The sequence below is a fragment of the Pleurodeles waltl genome, chromosome 1_1, assembly GCF_031143425.1.
Source record: "Pleurodeles waltl isolate 20211129_DDA chromosome 1_1, aPleWal1.hap1.20221129, whole genome shotgun sequence".
Lineage (NCBI taxonomy): Eukaryota > Metazoa > Chordata > Amphibia > Caudata > Salamandridae > Pleurodeles > Pleurodeles waltl.
In genome coordinates, this window is record NC_090436.1 from 533800266 (window position 1) to 533818437 (window position 18172).

Consider the following 18172-nt stretch of genomic DNA (forward strand, 5'->3'; position numbering starts at 1 on the left):
TGTGCAATAAACCGGTGGAAATGAGGGAAAAGAGAAAACAAAAAACTTTTAAACAGGGTAATTAAAGGAACCTAACTAGATTAAACAAAGAGTATGGTGAGAAGACTAACAGACTGAAACCATAAGAGAGAGAATAAAAAGGCAAAGTGAGCTGGAAAGGAGGAGTACAGATACTCTATGTGGAATGACCACTCTACAAAGAAGAGGTAAAAAATGGGACCACAACTCCTGGGAAAAAAAGAAAGAAAAGATAACAAAAAAATAGAGAAAAGATTGGGTAGTGACATGAGATAAACATGTCAATAAGTGCAGATCATACAGAATTTGATAGCAATGTGAAAAAAACTGAGACTTACATTGATGTAACTGACAATGAAGGGAAGGTGAATATATAGAGGGTGTGGAACATTAAAGTACCATATCATAGCCAGGATTAGGAAGCAATGACCAGGAGAGTCACCCTGACATGACAAAAAACAAGTTGTAAAAAAGAGTGAAGAGTAGAGTAAGAAACAAAGAAGTCCATAAACAACATAGACAAAATTAAATGTATTGTTAAAACAAGAAACTAGAACAGTAGAAATATGCAATAGCAACAAGAAAAACTAATCAAGTGGTGCTAATTTCCACTGTATATCTTTTGTGAAGCTGAAAAAAATCTCTAAGTTGAGTTGGAGATTCAACAGTTGAAGTCTTTTCCTTATAGGTGACTTTAAAAAGACAAGGATGTAAAAGTTCAAATCTTGCGTTCATAGCTTCTAGGAGGGGCGAAGATCTAAAAATTCCTTCCATCTATTTGCAGTAGCTCTTAAGATGGCTTGAGAAAAGAAAATCTTGTGCCCAGGCCATAATATTTGTTTAAACAGTTTGGTCACCAATAGAAACCTTATAAGGTCAGTGAATTGTAGAGAAATAACCATAATGCCACTGGGCTTAGATGTTGAACCTGAAGAAGAAAGTTCGAGACTAAGACGGTGAGCTAGTTAATGTTGAGAGGTGCATCATCAGATAAACCAACACGTTTTGGTATGGTAATAATCAAAAAGGACTTCATGTCCCCTCTCTCAGCACCTTCCAAGATACCATAAAAATGGAGATTATTGTATAGATTATGCTTTTCTAAATCCTCAGATTGTTTTTTGAGAGGATCAATTTCCTGGACCATTTCTTTAACCATTGCTGCTACCCCTTCATTAACTCTGACTTCAAATCTGAAACCTGTGACTCAAGAGTGGACCAACAGTCTTCCAGTCTCTGAAGAGTGGTATTAGTATCCATAATGAAAGGTTACAGAATCTTAGGGCCAGATGTAGCAAAGGTTTTTACCCATTCTGTGTCTATGGGAAAAAGTGTCCATTTGTTCCTCCAGGATAAGTGGTAAAGATCTAGTAGGTGAGACAGGGTAATTTATTAGCCTCTTGTTACTACTTCCAGTTCCATCTTTGTGAGGTTGTTGAGGGGCGGGGGTGTGTGGCATGGCTTTTGAAGTACATTATGAGATCCTGCCACTAACCTCTTCCTTAACAGAGGTAAGTCTAGGAGACAAAGATGATGTTCCAATGGATTAATGAGTGGAGGTAATATAGCTGTGACGCCATCTGGTCCTTCTCATAAGTACTAAAAGTGCCTCAGTTGGTGTAGAGGTAGATCAGTTTTCTAAGTTAAAACATGCTTCAGTCAGTCCATGGATGCTGAAGAAACTGCCATATTAGTTCTTTATAAAATAAATCTAAATAGAATTTTAAAATATAGAATTCTATTATTTCAGCAATGACTAATCACTCAGTCCTATCTCCCTGTTGTATCTATTCTAATTTTTGTCATCTATGTATTCTACATTTCTCCACTCTTTTTATTTTATCTCATGCCCCCTTTGCTCTCTTCCTCTATTATCTCCGTGCCACTTATTCTCCACTCATTCTACATCTCTGCAATATTCTATTTGTTTTTGTCCGTCTCTGTCATTTTTTCTTCTTCTTCATCTCTCGCTGGTTCTACCTCTCTCATATTATCGCTCTATAACTCTGAATTTCACTGTCACAAATCTTTGACTCCTGCTGCACCCTTCACATTGGTTGCTGGCCATTTTCCTTATCTTTCTTTTATACCCTCCTTCTTTGACCCTCTACTCACGTCTCCTTATTGAAAATATGTTTTCCTTTCTGTTTTCTAATGCAAATCTGGATGTAGCTCTCCGGAAAACATAATTAAGAAGCGACTACATGTCGTTATAGTGAACAACACTTTCCACTCTTCTCACCAAACAGAATTTCTCCATTACGCATCTCAAACATTCAGAAATAATACTATCCTTAATATTACCATTTCTTTAATATTGCTGCATATTTCTGTTGACTCCATACTTGTGTATGGACATTTTCACACAGTACTTTGTCAAAAATGAAGCCCAATTTTACTGTGGATTTTGGCACTTTTAGTTCTCACACTGACAATTTCAAATTTGAGCAATAGTTTGTAAGCACATTTAAAACTTACATCAAAGTTGCCGCTTTTTTTTGGTCGTGTTTATGACCCACACCTGCCTGTGTAAACGTGTTCTGCTGCTGAGCATTGAGTCGTACTTTAAAGCAGACATGAATCTTAATCTGTAAGATGTATATGGTAATTGTGCACCACCACAAACTATGAACAGGTTCTTTGTCAAGATGAAAACAAATGCACCATTTGAAAAATGAGGCAGCTTTTATTAAATTAGCAGGAAAAATTCTTAAATTTTTCATTTTGTTTGTAAGTAGTGTTTCTTCGATGTCAAACACAAACAGATCGATGAAGTCCAGGAGAAAATGAAATCTTCTTTGAAATTCAGGTGTTCACGGCTGGACTGGCTGGACCTGGCTTGGGGCATTTCCCAGGTGAGCTGGAGGGCAGGGGTCTGATTTGCACCTGCTGGGGCCACCCTCAGTAAGAAACTAGAGTGGACACACTAATTCCAGCGAGTGCAGTGAAACAACATGGCCCAATGCAGCTGGTCAGATGCCTTAGACTTTTACTGCCTGGGACCCTCTTGCAGTCTATCAGCACATTGTCCAGCCAGTGAAAAGTTCTGCGGGCAAGGCCGGGTGTCTGCCACTGCAATCTAGCTGCAGGCCGGGAGTGTTTCTTTCTCCAGAAGTGATTACAAAGCAACATCTATCATTTGTAAAGTGCAGGTCAAGAGACTGCCCTACATGTTTGTTTTAATTTTATCAAAATTCCAGTTTGAAATGTGAAGCCTTGCATTGACTGCAGTGTACATGCAAACTCTGCTCTCTAAGTCTGTATGTCCAGCTCAGTTTTTTCACAATTAGATACTCGCGCAATGAAATGTACAAATGTGTCTCAAACACATTTAGTGATTCCTAATTGGGTTGCAAAGACTTACCTCATCAATATTCATGAATGGCTGCACTCACAGGGATGGTCACCTTGTAAAAAACAAATGCACATTGGTTATACCACTCCTAAACGAGACAGCAGTTAGCAGAGACTTTATCAGCAGAGCACAAGAACAGCAGGTCTTTAGTGATTGGCATCAGGAACATGGAAGGGCAACAGTTCCGTAGAATTGGGTTTGAGGCACCTAAACTGTTAGAAATGTAAACATGTAAGTCTAAACAGCATCATTTGGAATTGACATATGCACATCACTGAACGGAACTAAAAAGAACAACTAGAATTGTTCCTAATTAAAGTCCCAAACGTAACTAGCTAGACTCCTATTGAATAATACTATGAGGTATGATTGTGAAAAACCAATTAAATTTAATTATTTCTCCAGTTTGGAACTTTCTTCATTCTTCCACGATAGGCCCATGTTGACACTCTTCTCCGATCTGCAGTTTACACAGAATAATAACAATGTAGAAAATAGCACAGAACATGACAACTTAGCTAACATTACTTCCTACAAGAAATTAAGGCTCATTGTTAAAACTTTCAAAAATTATCACAAGTACGGAGTGAAACAAGACAGTAGATTTCTAATGTGAGATTTCAATAGGACAGTTAATGCACAAAGTTTGCAAAATAATTTCAGTGAAGTCAGCATAACATCTCAAACACTGTTCTGTGGAAGAATACTAAAACATAGTTATTTTACTAATGCTAATACATGAATAATAAAACAGTTTTAATAGTCAAACCATATTTCGTACATTATTTAATCAATCAATAATTTCAAACCATTAGTTTTAATCATCACAATTCTTTTGTCAGTGCAAATAGTTATGATTCATCTAAATGTGTTTTCAACATTATTTATTATTTCACATAGAATTCTGGATGCCTAACAATGTGTCAACCACATTTCAGACTTGCACGTTTTATATTTCTAGCATGAGTTTCTCTAATTAGGCCTTTTAGTAAACAATGTTAATATGATTTATTTATTCATATTTCATATTTCATTACCATTGTTTGCTCTCTAAAAATCCCTCTTCTTACGTCAATATGTGCTGTCACAAAAGAACATTACAATAATGAAACAATTCAAAGCTTAGTTTGTTTAGCATATCTGCAGTTAGTTTTTTTATTTTCTTCAAAATTTCTCAGATCATGCAAGCATTTGCTTCTCATTTTTTCCATTTCTAGTTCTCCCCTCCTCTGTTTATTTTTCACCTTTTGCAATCTTATGCATATGTACAGTTTGTAAACTCTGATTGCACAAAAAAGATATACAACCACTGTTAGTAATGGTTTCAGTATTGTTCCCACAAAATCTTGACCAAGATGTCCCAACCAATTTCCCATTTTTGTAAAACCTTTGCCTGTATTTTCCCACACACTCAGTTGTTTCAGATCCTTTAAGTCAGAATTCAAATTTGTCAGATTTTTAATGCAGCTCCTAATTTCTTTATAATTGTCTGGAATTAAAGTGCAACAATGTTGCATCTTAAGAAGCACCTGATAGACTCCACCCTCTTTTTCTAAAAGGATGTCTAATGCGAGACGGTTCGGAAGAACCATTGAACGGACAGCAGCCATTTCTGTACCCATGTCCAGAAAAGTCGATTAACATTTCGTTTACAATGGTTGACAATTTCCTAATTTTCATGTCATTCAGAATAACTCTTACAGAAGGAATAATTGCTCTAAATATATCTCCAATTATTTCTGAATAGTTTGACCTTTTGATCTTGGTCTTGGTTTTCGTGAGTTTCATTTATGTTGTCAATCGGGTACATTTTAGCAAAAATCACTCCCAGATAACAAGTCCTATACCTTCCCTTAGGGAGACAATAATAAGTATTTTTACCACAAATATAATGTACACCTGTAATAGCAGGACCTTGTCCACTCTACATAAAGTCCCATATATTCCTAAATAGAAATACATGTTTGCATTCACTTTCTCCCACAAATTTAGTATCAGTTCTGGATTGAGGCCTGTATATGCAAAGCTTCCCTATATGTTGATGATCTAAAGCAAGCTTTCCTGCTGTGTCAGTTACACCTTATTCGTGATCGTTCTTATAGTTGCGTTTTAATAAGCCCTTTTCCATTTTCTCCTTCATTGCCTTTCTTTTGTTATCAGCCTGATTCAGAAAATGTTTCTCAACTGCTGAGAGCATGCATGTCAAATTATTAGTGCGAGCATAAACCATACCAAATGTCAATGTAGGCTCAAGGACACCTCCTGCAATGTCTATGTTTCTAGCTTTAGCAATACTGCTCAAGTGTTGATTAACTGAAACAAAAGAAAAGACCAAGTCAAAATGTGAGTAAAAATACTGTATGCATTCTTGATTATAAAGCCTTTGTAATAAAAGACTACAAGTGATTCATATGTTAATGGTAATTCCTTCTTGTACTGAGGAAGGAATTTGTGTACACACATAACACCCTCTCACATCCATAGTCTCGACATAATCATACAGCAAACAATAACAATAAATATTAGGAGAAATATCTTCTTGCAAGTTGTCTAATTGTAAGTAATTCTCATGTTACCTATCCAACTCAGAAAGTGTAGTAACCTCTAGTATTGAAGAAGGTGTGTAAGTAATTTCAGCTTTTCAGAAATAAATATATAAATGCTTATATTCAACAATAAACTCAACAACTCATACAACTGCTAATCCAACACACATATATTTGCACCCATTGTTTCTAGTGTGATTCGTATTCATGGCCTGTAAAGTATCAGAAAGTGGAAGGAAGAAAATATATAAACTTAACGATTAAAAATAATATTTAGCTGTCTTTGCGGTTATATACAGCAACTTTCAGGCTCTCCAGAACTTGTCGGGAATACGTTTAGCAACTTTGTCAAAATCATGTTTTGAATGTCTCTTTAATAGATCACAATTTGCTGCTCACTGATTATCACTTCCAGTGTATAATGTCTCTCTTGATCAATCGATAATCTAATTTTGAAACTCAGTTCAAGTGTAATTTCAAGTTCCAAAAGGGTGAACTGGATTTGCATGATCAAAACAAAAGGACATAAACTTGTATTCCTACTCATCAGCTGCAAGGTACGCCCATTCAGGACCTGTGTATCTTCGACTTGCAACTCTTTTTCATTTTGATTTTCGACTTGCACTTATTTCTTCTTCACTCAGATCTGTTCCTTCTGCTGTTTTTGCTTCCTCATTTATGCTCAACAATACATCAGAAAATTTTCATCTGCGATAAAGAAGGCCACTTATCTCTTTTCACAGTGATGATACAACTGAATTATTCTTGGTCTAGGAGGAATCTGACAAGTTCTTCCTTGACTTTGACTTGTTTAATCTGCAACACTTCAGGAGGAATCAAATCTGAATGGCTTTGATTCAACTCAATTCCACTTTTGTCTACTTCAGGAAACAATATTTCCCAATTGTCTGCTTCTGGGAGAGTCCTCCTGCTCAGACTCGACACTCATGCTACAACCACTTCTGTTTCTTCTGATAGATGAGTATCAGGATTGTCCTCAAATTCAGCTGTCAGAGGAGTACTTGGATCTGGTTCTTCACCAGTTTGCATGGTCTTTACTTCTGCAGTCTCTTGCTTTGTTTCTGTCGCTTGTTCTTTTGAGACTGTACAATTTATGCTGGTGCTCTCAGGAACACTGGATCTTCATCATCCAAAGGATATGACACTTTGTTAGAAATCTGTCCAAGCAGGGACCCTCACTCTAGTCAGAGCAATGGAGATACACACTTGGATAACCCCTGCTCACCTCCTTGGTAGCTTGGCACAAGCAGTCAGGCTTATCTCAAAGGCAATGTGTAAAGTATTTGTACCAACACACACAATATTACAGAGAAAATACTACAAAATGGATACCACATCACTTTAGCAAAATAGGAAATATTTATCTAAAGCAAACAAGACGAAAATGACAAAAATCAAATATACACAAGTAAAGTGATGAATTTTTAAAATAAGTAGAGTATTCCAAACAATGGAAACGTTGTTGTTACACAAAGTACGTGGTTTGCGTAAAAAATAAAGCCACGCGGGCGAGTGTGCATCAAAACAGTCAGCTATGCGTCGATTCCTTACTCGCAGGTGAGGTCGTGCATCGTTTCTTTTTTGGTCGGGTAAGTGATGCATCGTTTTTCTCTCCTTCAAGACAGCAATGCATCGATTTCCGGACGGGACACCTCAGATCTGCGCAGGCTTGCGTTGATTTTTGATACCCAGTGATGATGCCGCACAGTGTTGGAAAACCATGCTGTGTTGGGTTTGCGTCATTATCAGCAGGTGCAAGCATCTGTTCCATCATTTCTCTAGCCGTGATGCATGTGATATGTCGATTTCCCAGCCGTGATGCAGGTGGTGCATCAAATTTTCCGTGCGCTGTGCCCTGTGTGTGGATTTCAGTCCTTGTTCTGCCAGCTTCACCTCTCATGGGCTCAGGGACTAGATGGGGAACCACTTGGCAGCGCAGGAGTCTCAGCAGAGAGTCCAGGTGCTGGCAGAGGAAGTATTTGATGTCCCAGAGACTTCAAAACAGGAAGCAAGCTCAGTCCAAACGCTTGGAGATTCTTCTCAAGCAGGAATATACCACAAAGTCCAGTCTCTGTCTCCTTCCTCAGGCAGAAGCAGTAACTCCATGATAGCCCAACAAAACACAGTCACAGGCAGGGGCAGGACTTCTCCTCAGCTCTTCTCATTGACAGAGGTTCCTCTTGGTTCCAGAGGTAAATCTAAAAATCTCAGGTTTTGGGTCCACTACTTATACCCCTGTCTGCCTTTCAAGTAGGCAAACTTAAAAGGAAAGTCTCTGTTGTTCACAAGATCCTGGCTTGCCCAGGCCTGGTTCCAGACTCACACCAGGGGGTTGTAGACTAAATCGTGTGAGGGCAGGCACAGCCAGTTTGGGTATTTGACCACTCCTCCCTCCAATCTAGCCCAGATGGCTCATCAGGATATGCAGGCTACACCCCAGCTCCATTTGTGTCACTGTCTAGAGGGCATACAGAAACATCTCAACTGTCAGTCTGACCCAGACAGGGAATACACAAGCAGGCAGAGTCACAGAATGGTTTAGACAAGAAAATGCCTACTTTCTAAAAGTGGGATTTTCAAACACACAGTTTAAAAAACAACTTTACCAAAAGGTGTATTTAAAAATTGAGGGTTCAGAGACCCCAAACTCCAAATCTCTATCTACTCTCAGAGGGAAACTGGACGTTAAGGATATTTAAAGGCATCCCATGTTAATCTATGAGAGAGATAGGCCTTGCAACAGTGAAAATCCAATTTGACAGTATTTTACTGTTAGGACATGTAAAAGACACTAGTACATGTCCCACCTTTAACATACACTGCATCCTACCCAGGGGGCTACCTAGGGCCTGCCTTAGGGGTGCCTTACATGTATAATAAGAGAAGGTTTGGGCCTGGCTAGTGGGTACACTTGCCAGGTTGAATTGGCAGGTTAAAACTGCACACACAGACACTGCAGTGGCAGCCCTGAGCCATGTTTACAGGGTACTCATGTGGGTGGCACAATCAGTGCTGCATGCAGCATTTGATTTACAGACCCTTGGCACATCTAATGCACTTTACTAGGGATTTACTAGTAAATCAAATGTGACAATTTAGCACTGGTCAGCAGTGTTTGAGTGCTCAGAGCACCAAAACAGTAAAAAGAGAATCCAGCACACAGTCAACATGTGGGAAGCAGAGGCAAAAAAGACAGGGAAGCCACGCCAAGGATGCCAGGTCTAACACACTTTATGAGTATGGCTTGCATGAATCCAGTTTGGAACTTCAGCTTACTTCACAGCAGTCATCATCATCAGTACAACTTGAAAAGGACCCTTCCATCTAGGCTCCAAGCAAGTCTTCCACACGTGCTTCTTGATCACCAGCCCATAGACCGTGACTCTGGTCTTGGGATGGTGGCACAGCTGTTGCTTCCACCTAGTAAGACAAAATGCAAACTACATCAGCTAGGTCCTTCCAGTAATCCAGCACCAAGTCATCTGTTATGCTCATAAGCACATTTGCAGGAACAGCTGCAATCTCACGGCTCTGCCCATTATTAATTCATGTGGCGAGGGACTAGTCTTTCTCTTGGGTGTGCTTTGCATGTTCATCAAAACCAAAAGTAAAGCATCAGACTATTTCATATTAGTAGATGCACACATTTTTGCCAATCGAGCTTTCAGGGTTCCATTCATTTGACCACTAATCCAGAAGCTTCAAGTCGGTAACTACACTGCAGCTTCTGCTCAACGTTTAAGGCTGAACATAGCATTTATATCACCTCATTATTGAAGTGACTTCCTCTATCTGATTCTAAAGAGGCCTATTTTGAGGCTATCATTCTTACGTGCAGAGTAGGCTTCAATCCAATGACTAAATATACAGACAATCGTCAACATGTACCTCAAACCACCACACACAGGCATCTCAATGAAATACATCTACATTCTGCTAAATGGACCACCTGATCTTCCAATGTGCCTCAAATTGACAACAGTTCTCTTTCCCACGTTCATTTGCTGACATGTAATGCATCTGTGACAAATTGCTAGTGCAACCTGTCTAAATTTTGGATTGCTTAAATGTTCGAACATTGCATTTCTGCCAATGTGAGTTTGACCATGATAGGGTCTAGCAATTTGTGTCAGTAGACAGTTTGGCAAGACCACCTGCCCTTCATTTGAAAGACACATTTTTTAATTTCTTTTTGGTTACAACCAATTTTATCCAGCTTCCTTTCTCATTTTCTGTACCCTCACCTTTCAATCTTTTAATTTCTTCCCAAGTGTAAATCACTGTCAACAGAAAACCTTGATTTGTCTAACCAGTACCTGTTACATTTTTCCACTCTTTATTGAAGGTGGCACAATTAAGGGGGTGATTTTAACCTTGGCGGACGGCGGAGGCCGTCCGCCAAGGTACCGCCGTGAAATGACCGCACCGCGGTCAAAAGACCGCGGCGGCCATTTAAACATTTCCGCTGGGCCGGCGGGCGCTCTCCGAAAGAGCGCCCGCCGGCCCAGCAGAAATGCCCCTGCAACGAGGACGCCGGCTCAGAATTGAGCCGGCGTAGTTGCAGGGGTGCGACGGGTGCAGTTGCACCCGTCGCGTATTTCAGTGTCTGCAAAGCAGACACTGAAATACTTTGCGGGGCCCTCTTACGGGGGCCCCTGCAGTGCCCATGCCATTGGCATGGGCACTGCAGGGGCCCTCAGGGGCCCCGCGGCACCCCCTACCGCCAACAGGATGGCGGTAGGGGGTGTCTGAATCCCCATGGCGGCGGAGCGCGCTCCGCCGCCATGGAGGATTCAATGGGGCAGCGGTAAACCGGCGGGAGACCGCCGGTTTACCCTTTCTGACCGCGGCTGAACCGCCGCGGTCAGAATGCCCTCGGGAGCACCGCCAGCCTGATGGCGGTGCTCCCGTGGTCGGTGACCCTGGCGGTCACCGGCCGCCAGGGTCAGAATGACCCCCTAAGTGTACAATATTCAGTGACTCAAACAGCATGGGCATTTCCCATGGTGATAAAATCATTTGCTATGTGATGCACAGTACATTTCACAACTGCGACTTTCTCAGGTAATTGTAAAGCTTCTAGTAATTCATTAATCCGGTCACCATTTCTGATAGGTGAGCTAGAAGAGGTCATAAAACCTCTTTAAAACCACAACTGCACAAAGTCATGTACAACACCAGATCCACATTGGCTGTCTGTAAAAATCTCAATTTTGAGCTGTGATGAAATACAGCATGCTCTAGTAAGAGCAATCAATTCAGCTACTTGAGCAGAAATTATCCCTTGAAGATTTTCAGATTCAACAGTGTCTATAGGTAACAAAGTAGCAGGGTTAAGTACGCTGCACCTTTTTAGGGTTACATTTGTTGAACCCAGAATCAATTACTCATATTTAGTCAATCGAGCATTTTTCAAATATTGAGTTTTGGTCCTGGTAAGCACAACCTCAACTAAATGGGGGGCCACAACAGTTAAAGGATATTCCATCACAAAGCTTTCACTCTGGGCAAGACTAACGCCAACCGCAGCAACTTGCTTTAAACAACCTGATAAAGCAGTGGCAACTGGATCCAATATAGCTGAAAAATATGCTAAAGGACGATTTAAACCACACTGTACCTGTGTTAGGCCAGAAAGAGCACAACAATCACTTCCATGACAAAACAGTGAAAAAGTTTTGTGTAGTCAGGCATTCCCAGAGCTGGTGCTCTGCACAGACTCTCTCTCAGCTAGGTAAAAGCTTTCATACATGCTTCATCAAGGGATACTGGATCAGTAATAGCTTTGTAGGTCAGTCTTAGCAAAGGCTCGGAATTTATTGAGGATCCATTGTGACAGTAACTCACCATTCTCAAAAACATCCTGACATCTCTTTGAGTAACAGGAGGGTTCATTTGCAATATAGCTGAAACCCTTTCTCTGGAAACTTTCCTTGCACTTTTCTCTATTTTGCATCCCAAATATTTCACTTCTTTTTGACAGTACTGTAATTTTGCTGGAGACACATTGGGGGTCATTCTAAGTCTGGCGGGCGGCGGAGGCCGCCCGCCAGACTTCCCCCTCTGAAATACCGCTCCGCGGTCGAAAGACCGCGGAGGGTATTCTAAGTTTTTCCCTGGGCTGGCGGGCGGTCGCCAAAAGACCGCCCGCCAGCCCAGGGAAAAACTCCCTTCCCACAAGGATGCCGGCTCGTAATCGAGCCGGCGGAGTGGGAAGGTGCGACGGGTGCTGTTGCACCCGTCGCGTATTTCACTGTCTGCCAAGCAGACAGTGAAATACTTGTAGGGGCCCTCTTATGGGGGCCCCTGCAGTGCCCATGCCAGTGGCATGGGCACTGCAGGGGCCCCCAGGGGCCCCGCGACCCCCCCTACCGCCATCCGGTTCCCAGCGGGCGGACCGCCGGGAACTGGATGGCGGTAGGGGGGGTCGGAATCCCCTCGGCGGCGCAGCTAGCTGCGCCGCCTTGGAGGATTCAATAGGGCGGCGGTACACTGGCGGGAGACCGCCAGTGTTGCCGGTCTGACCGCGGCTTTACCGCCGCGGTCAGAATGCCCTGCGGGGCACCGCCGGCCTGTCGGCGGTGCTCCCGCCGACCCTGGCCCCGGCGGTCTAAGACCGCCGGGGTCAGAATCACCCCCATTGTGTCCATTTTCACCCAAATGATTCAGCAAGGCAATAGTATTTTGCTTGCATGCATCTTTGAAGTAGTCATCAAATCATCAATGTTGGACCAATTAAGATTGGGAAGGCATTTCCAGTGCCTCCAAATTCTTTATCAACACCTGATTAAAAATTTACAGGCATTCTGAAAATATGTGTGGTATTCTATACAAGGAATGCACACAATTACAAAATCTAAAACAAAAGAGAAACTGGCTATCCTCATGTAGATGCACTGAGAAAAATGCTTGTGGCAAGTCCAAAACTGTGACTTATTCTGCATCACATGGAATTTGGAACAACATTACTGCTGGATTAGGCACCACTGAACAACATTTGACCACTGTCATTTATGTTCCTCAAATCCTGAACTATGCAAAATTTCCCATTGGGGGTCTGCAAACCCATAATAGGTGAACTACATGGACTGCTCAGCACTTCTTCCAAAACCCCTTGTTCAACAAAATCTGCAATTACAGGAGTGCATCCCTCCATTACATCTGCTGCCATGTGATATTTTGAAGTTTTCGGGAAAATTGCATTAGGTTTAACTGTAACTTTCACTGGTTCCACTCCTTTAATCAGATCAGTATCTCATCCTGAAAGATCCCATACTTTTAGAATGACTGTATTTTGTTGGTAACTTGGCAGGTCCTGTACTGTAAATGCAGGGTAAAGAGTAATCAATGGGAAGTCTTCATTAATAAGATTAGAACCAACTGGTATACATGATTTCTCATCATCAGTATTTGTTTGAATTGCAATTCCATAATTTGTGCAAGTAATCAAACTTCTTAACTTGCACAATAGGTCTCTTCCTGGCAGGCATCCTGGACTTGAGTCACAGACTACAAATTTGTGCATGCCTTTAAAAGCACCAATTTTCACAGGAATCAATTCAGTAATTGGCTGTGTCAGGTATTGGTTCGCTACTCCTAAAACATGTACAATTCTCCCAGAAAGTGGCACATTGGGAACTTCTGCAGTTCTGACAGTAGAGCATGGAGCTCCTCTGTCAACCAGGAATAACAATTCATGACCCATAAGTGTTCCATTTACATAGGGACCACTCTGATCCACCTCTAATGGAGGTAGCACACATTCTTCTTCATCCAAACTCTCATTCATAATTTCATCACTCAATTCATCCTCACTGTGTAAGAGTTATTGTGTAATACATGGTTGACTATTCTGACTTAACCTTTCACCCATGTTCTGCTGAGGAACTACTACCTGCTGATGTGCCATTGGACTTTGAGGTATTTGCATTTTCTGCTGCTGTGGTATCATTTGCATCTGATGTGACATTTGCTGTTGTGGTACCTGAAAACATGGCACCTGTTGGGGAATTTGTATTTGCAGAATCTGCATTTGATTATTCACATTCTGGCCATTTGTGTTAGGATTCTGAGTACTCTGAGTTGTCAAAATTGTAAAAAGATTGTGTTCATTCTTCTGCACAACACCTTACTGCACCATCAAAGGACATTCCCACTTCCAGTGTATGAAATTCCCACACACATGACAAGGTAACATCGTCTTCATTACCTGCATGTCACCTGGATTAACGTTAGTATTCAGATCAACACGATTTCCATTTCCAACACCACCAGATCCTCTTCCTCTCAACATTCTTTGTCCCTGAATCACTTGCATGCTTCACTGTTGTTGTGGTACTCCTTGCCTTCTCTCTCAATCTTTTCTGCTTCATGTCAATTTCGTAACTGCAGTATTTTGAAAAATTGCAGTAGCTCATCAATCGGTTTTGTTTGCCAGCAATTAAAATGACTGTTAAGCATGTTACCAATTTCAGGTCTCAAACCCTGCACAAACCTGAACACTAAATGAATCATGTCTTTTGACTCAATTGTCTCTGTACCACTGTAATACTCCAATGCCTGCAACAACCTTTCACAATACGCACGTATTGACTCCTTTGTTTCCTCAGCTGTCCTATCATCATCAACACATAGCTTTATTCGGTTACTTTCAACCATAAAAGCAAAACAACCAACGTTTAAATGAAAAAGCAAATAGGAATTAGGTTAAAAAAGATAAGAAAGAGATAAAAACATATATGTCAGCCTTAAAACACATAAAATTATTTTCCTTAAAAAAAGACACCTAACCCCCTAATACCTAACATTTAAATTAAACATGGGGTTTTATTTCAGTCTAGGTGTGTATTTAAAATTTGGCAGCTAAAACACTTTTTTTTTTTTTTTTTTTTTTTTTAAAGCATTTGGTCCTCATCATCATTGTTTCCCCAAATGTTTTGTACGTATATGCCAAGCAGCTACAATATACTTGCTGACCGCACAAGATAGAGGGAGAGAAGTTTCCCTCATCATGATCCTTAAGGCAACAATACAGTGTCTTGTCCCCATATTACTGCACACAGATCGTAACCACTTCCGACGCGCAATCAAATAAGCAGGGCATATAAACATGAAATGTACAATAGATTCTGAAATTTGATTGCAGCTCGGGCAAGTGTCAGGACTTGGGATCGCACTCCGCGTACTGCCATAGGACTTAAGAGGCAGACAACCATATCTGAACTGAATATATGGACCCTTACTTAATGGATCAAGAATTGTATCCATAAATGGTTCCAAATATGGATACCATTTAAAATCAAAGAATTGTGACGTCAATCTGCCGTGTGTTGAGCACAGCAGATAGTTTTCCCTGACATGTATCCAGTAAACAGTTTTCAGATGATTCTTCTGATCCTTCCTTATACTTTCTGGATGACTCCAAAACTCACTAAGACCCAATCTATGAAACCATTTTGAGATGTGGTTAAACCAGGAAATGTTAAGTACATTTGGTCTATCTAGAATGTCTTGAATAGACTCCTTGTATGTGGATAGCTCAGGGGTGGTCCATACACGGACCCAGAAAAGCAATGGTCGTAGGGCGATTACATCTGAAATGCGTGGAAGGCCGAGGTCCCAGAACATTGGCAGCAGTGGGGTACTGCGAGGACAGGCCAAGATTGACCTTACAAAGTTGTTTTCCCCCATTGCTAACTTGCTAATGTTCGAGGGCCCCCAAATTTCTGCCCCATAGACCGCAGCGCTCTGTGCCTTTGCTCGGTAAATTTTAATAGTTGGAGTAATCACTCTCTCAGAGGTGGACTTGTGGAAGCGTAAAATGGCCCCAGATCTCTGTGCCAGAAGAGCTAAGCTTTTATCGATTTGGGGCCCCCAATACAGGTTATTGCTAATTCTCACCCCCAAATAATCTATGGAGCTTACCATACCTATGGGGGTTCCATTATAGAAAATTGAGTATCTCTTTGTGGGACCACAGCCCAGGGTCATGAGTTTGGTTTTGCTGTGGTTGAGTTCAAGCCCATAGTCAACACAGAATGAACTAAACTTATCCACAAGTACCTGGAGACCCATAGGAGTTCTGGAGATCAGGAGGGAATCATCAGCAAATAGCAAAATTGGAATTTTATGGTTATTCAAGGATGGAGCATCATTTTGGCAGTTGGTAACGACTTGCACCACCTCATTGATAAACAATGTAAATAACGTTGGGGCAAGAACAAAGCCCTGACGCACTCCTCTCCTAATCTCTAATTTATCGGTGAGTTCCCCCTGATTACCCCATCTAACTTGTGCAAATGTTTTTTCATGTAATCTTTTAATTAAATGCACTAAGTTTCCTGGGGTACCGATTTTATTTAATACTCCCCAAAGTTTCTCTCTTGGGACAAGATTAAATGCAGATCTCAGATCTACGAAGGCAACATAAAGTTTTTGCTTAGATAGGGTGACATACTTCCAAAATAATAATGACAGTCTGAAGACTTGGTCCATGGTATTAGTTTTAGGCCGAAAACCGGCCTGTAAGGGGGATAAAATTTGGTTGTCTTGGATCCAATCGATAAGCCTATCTAAGACTTGCTTAGCAAACGTCTTCTGAAGGATGTCAATAAGGCTGATTGGACGGTAGTTTGCAGGTGAACCTACATCACCCTTTTTATAAATCAGTATTATTTCTGCGCCACGCCAAGAATCTGGAATAGGGCTACCAGCTGCTATGGCATTAGACAATAAATTGATGTACCATGTCCTATCAATTCTCTGCCAAATCAATATCTTTAGGAGAAATTCTCATTTTCAGAAATTCAATCACTTTGTAATAACTTTTCATCACTTCAGGAGACAGCACACCTGTAATCGGATCTTGGGAAGGTTCTCTCATTGGCCAATCAACACCCCTCTTGCATTCAATCAATCCACAAATCAGCTGGGACCACTATTTGTGAAAGAGTACCTAAATCCTCCCACAAACATTTAGCAAATTTCACAAACCTGTCTGTCTATTGATATCATTCCATTGGCTTTCCTCTCAATCTCAGGTAGTCATTTGTAAATGACAAAATATCACTCCTGCTCCAAGGGACATGAACATAATTTCCTCCAGGAATTTCTCTCATTGGTAATATTTGTACTGGACTATCTGTCTGCCGAGTGTCAGTAGAATTTGAATTTGCAGACTCTCTTTTTTTTAATCTCTTTTCTTTACCCATCTGCCTTCCCATTTATATAATGTTCCCCATGTTTGAATACTTTGGATTAATTCTCTAATATGAATTTTCATTCCAGGAGATCTCCTGTTTGCAATTTCTTTTGAATCAAATTTTAAACTGTAACTTCTCTTTAATGGTTTGTATTTTTCAATATCCATTTCATATTTTTCCGCAAGTTCTGATGCCTTCTGATGTGCTGTTCTGTTTGTGACATCTTTACACATAAAACGTAACTCATCTTCATTATATGAGTCAATTCTATTTATTTCAAGTGTTTCCTCAATCATTTAATTTAATTCTAATTTTAACCTTGCCACACTCAGTGGCCTTTCTCCTTCAGCAACTTTTTTCATTGTTGGCGCACCATTCACTTTCTCCAAACTATTCTGTTAATTGTTGAGCTGTCAAGCCTTGCAAGGAAACATTATTAATCACTTTAGGCATGCTTTGTGGAGTACTACATGGTGGACCTACCGCTCTTTCAGGTGACACAAGAACCAAATTTGGAGTCACCAGACTTTGTGAGATCACAGGACAAGTTACATCTATGAACGGACCTGTTTTATCAAAAGTCTGATTTATTTGAGAGTTAACTCCTGCAACAGCATTGAGGTTCTCCATTTCTGCATTTGAATTAAAGGGTGAAAACATTGTAGTATTAACTGAGTTAGAAATCTGAATGTTGCTCCCATTATTTCCTTAAGCATACAATGGATCAACTGGACTAATTGTGACAGGAACTGTTAATGCTTCTGGACCTGGTGAAGTATTCTAATTTTTTGATTAATCATTCCAGCACTCTGACCTGTAAATACTGAGGATTTCGAATGCAATATTGTTACTGGAATATACATTGGCATTGTCTGAGCTTGACTGAAAAAATAGATAGGAATCATTGAACTAAGTGTAGACTCCATCTAGACCATCACTAGTTTCTGAAATACCTGTGGTGCCACCGGGACTGTAATACTCGGTGCTAACTTGACAACAGGAAATGTAGAATATATTGCAGGCTGAGCTAG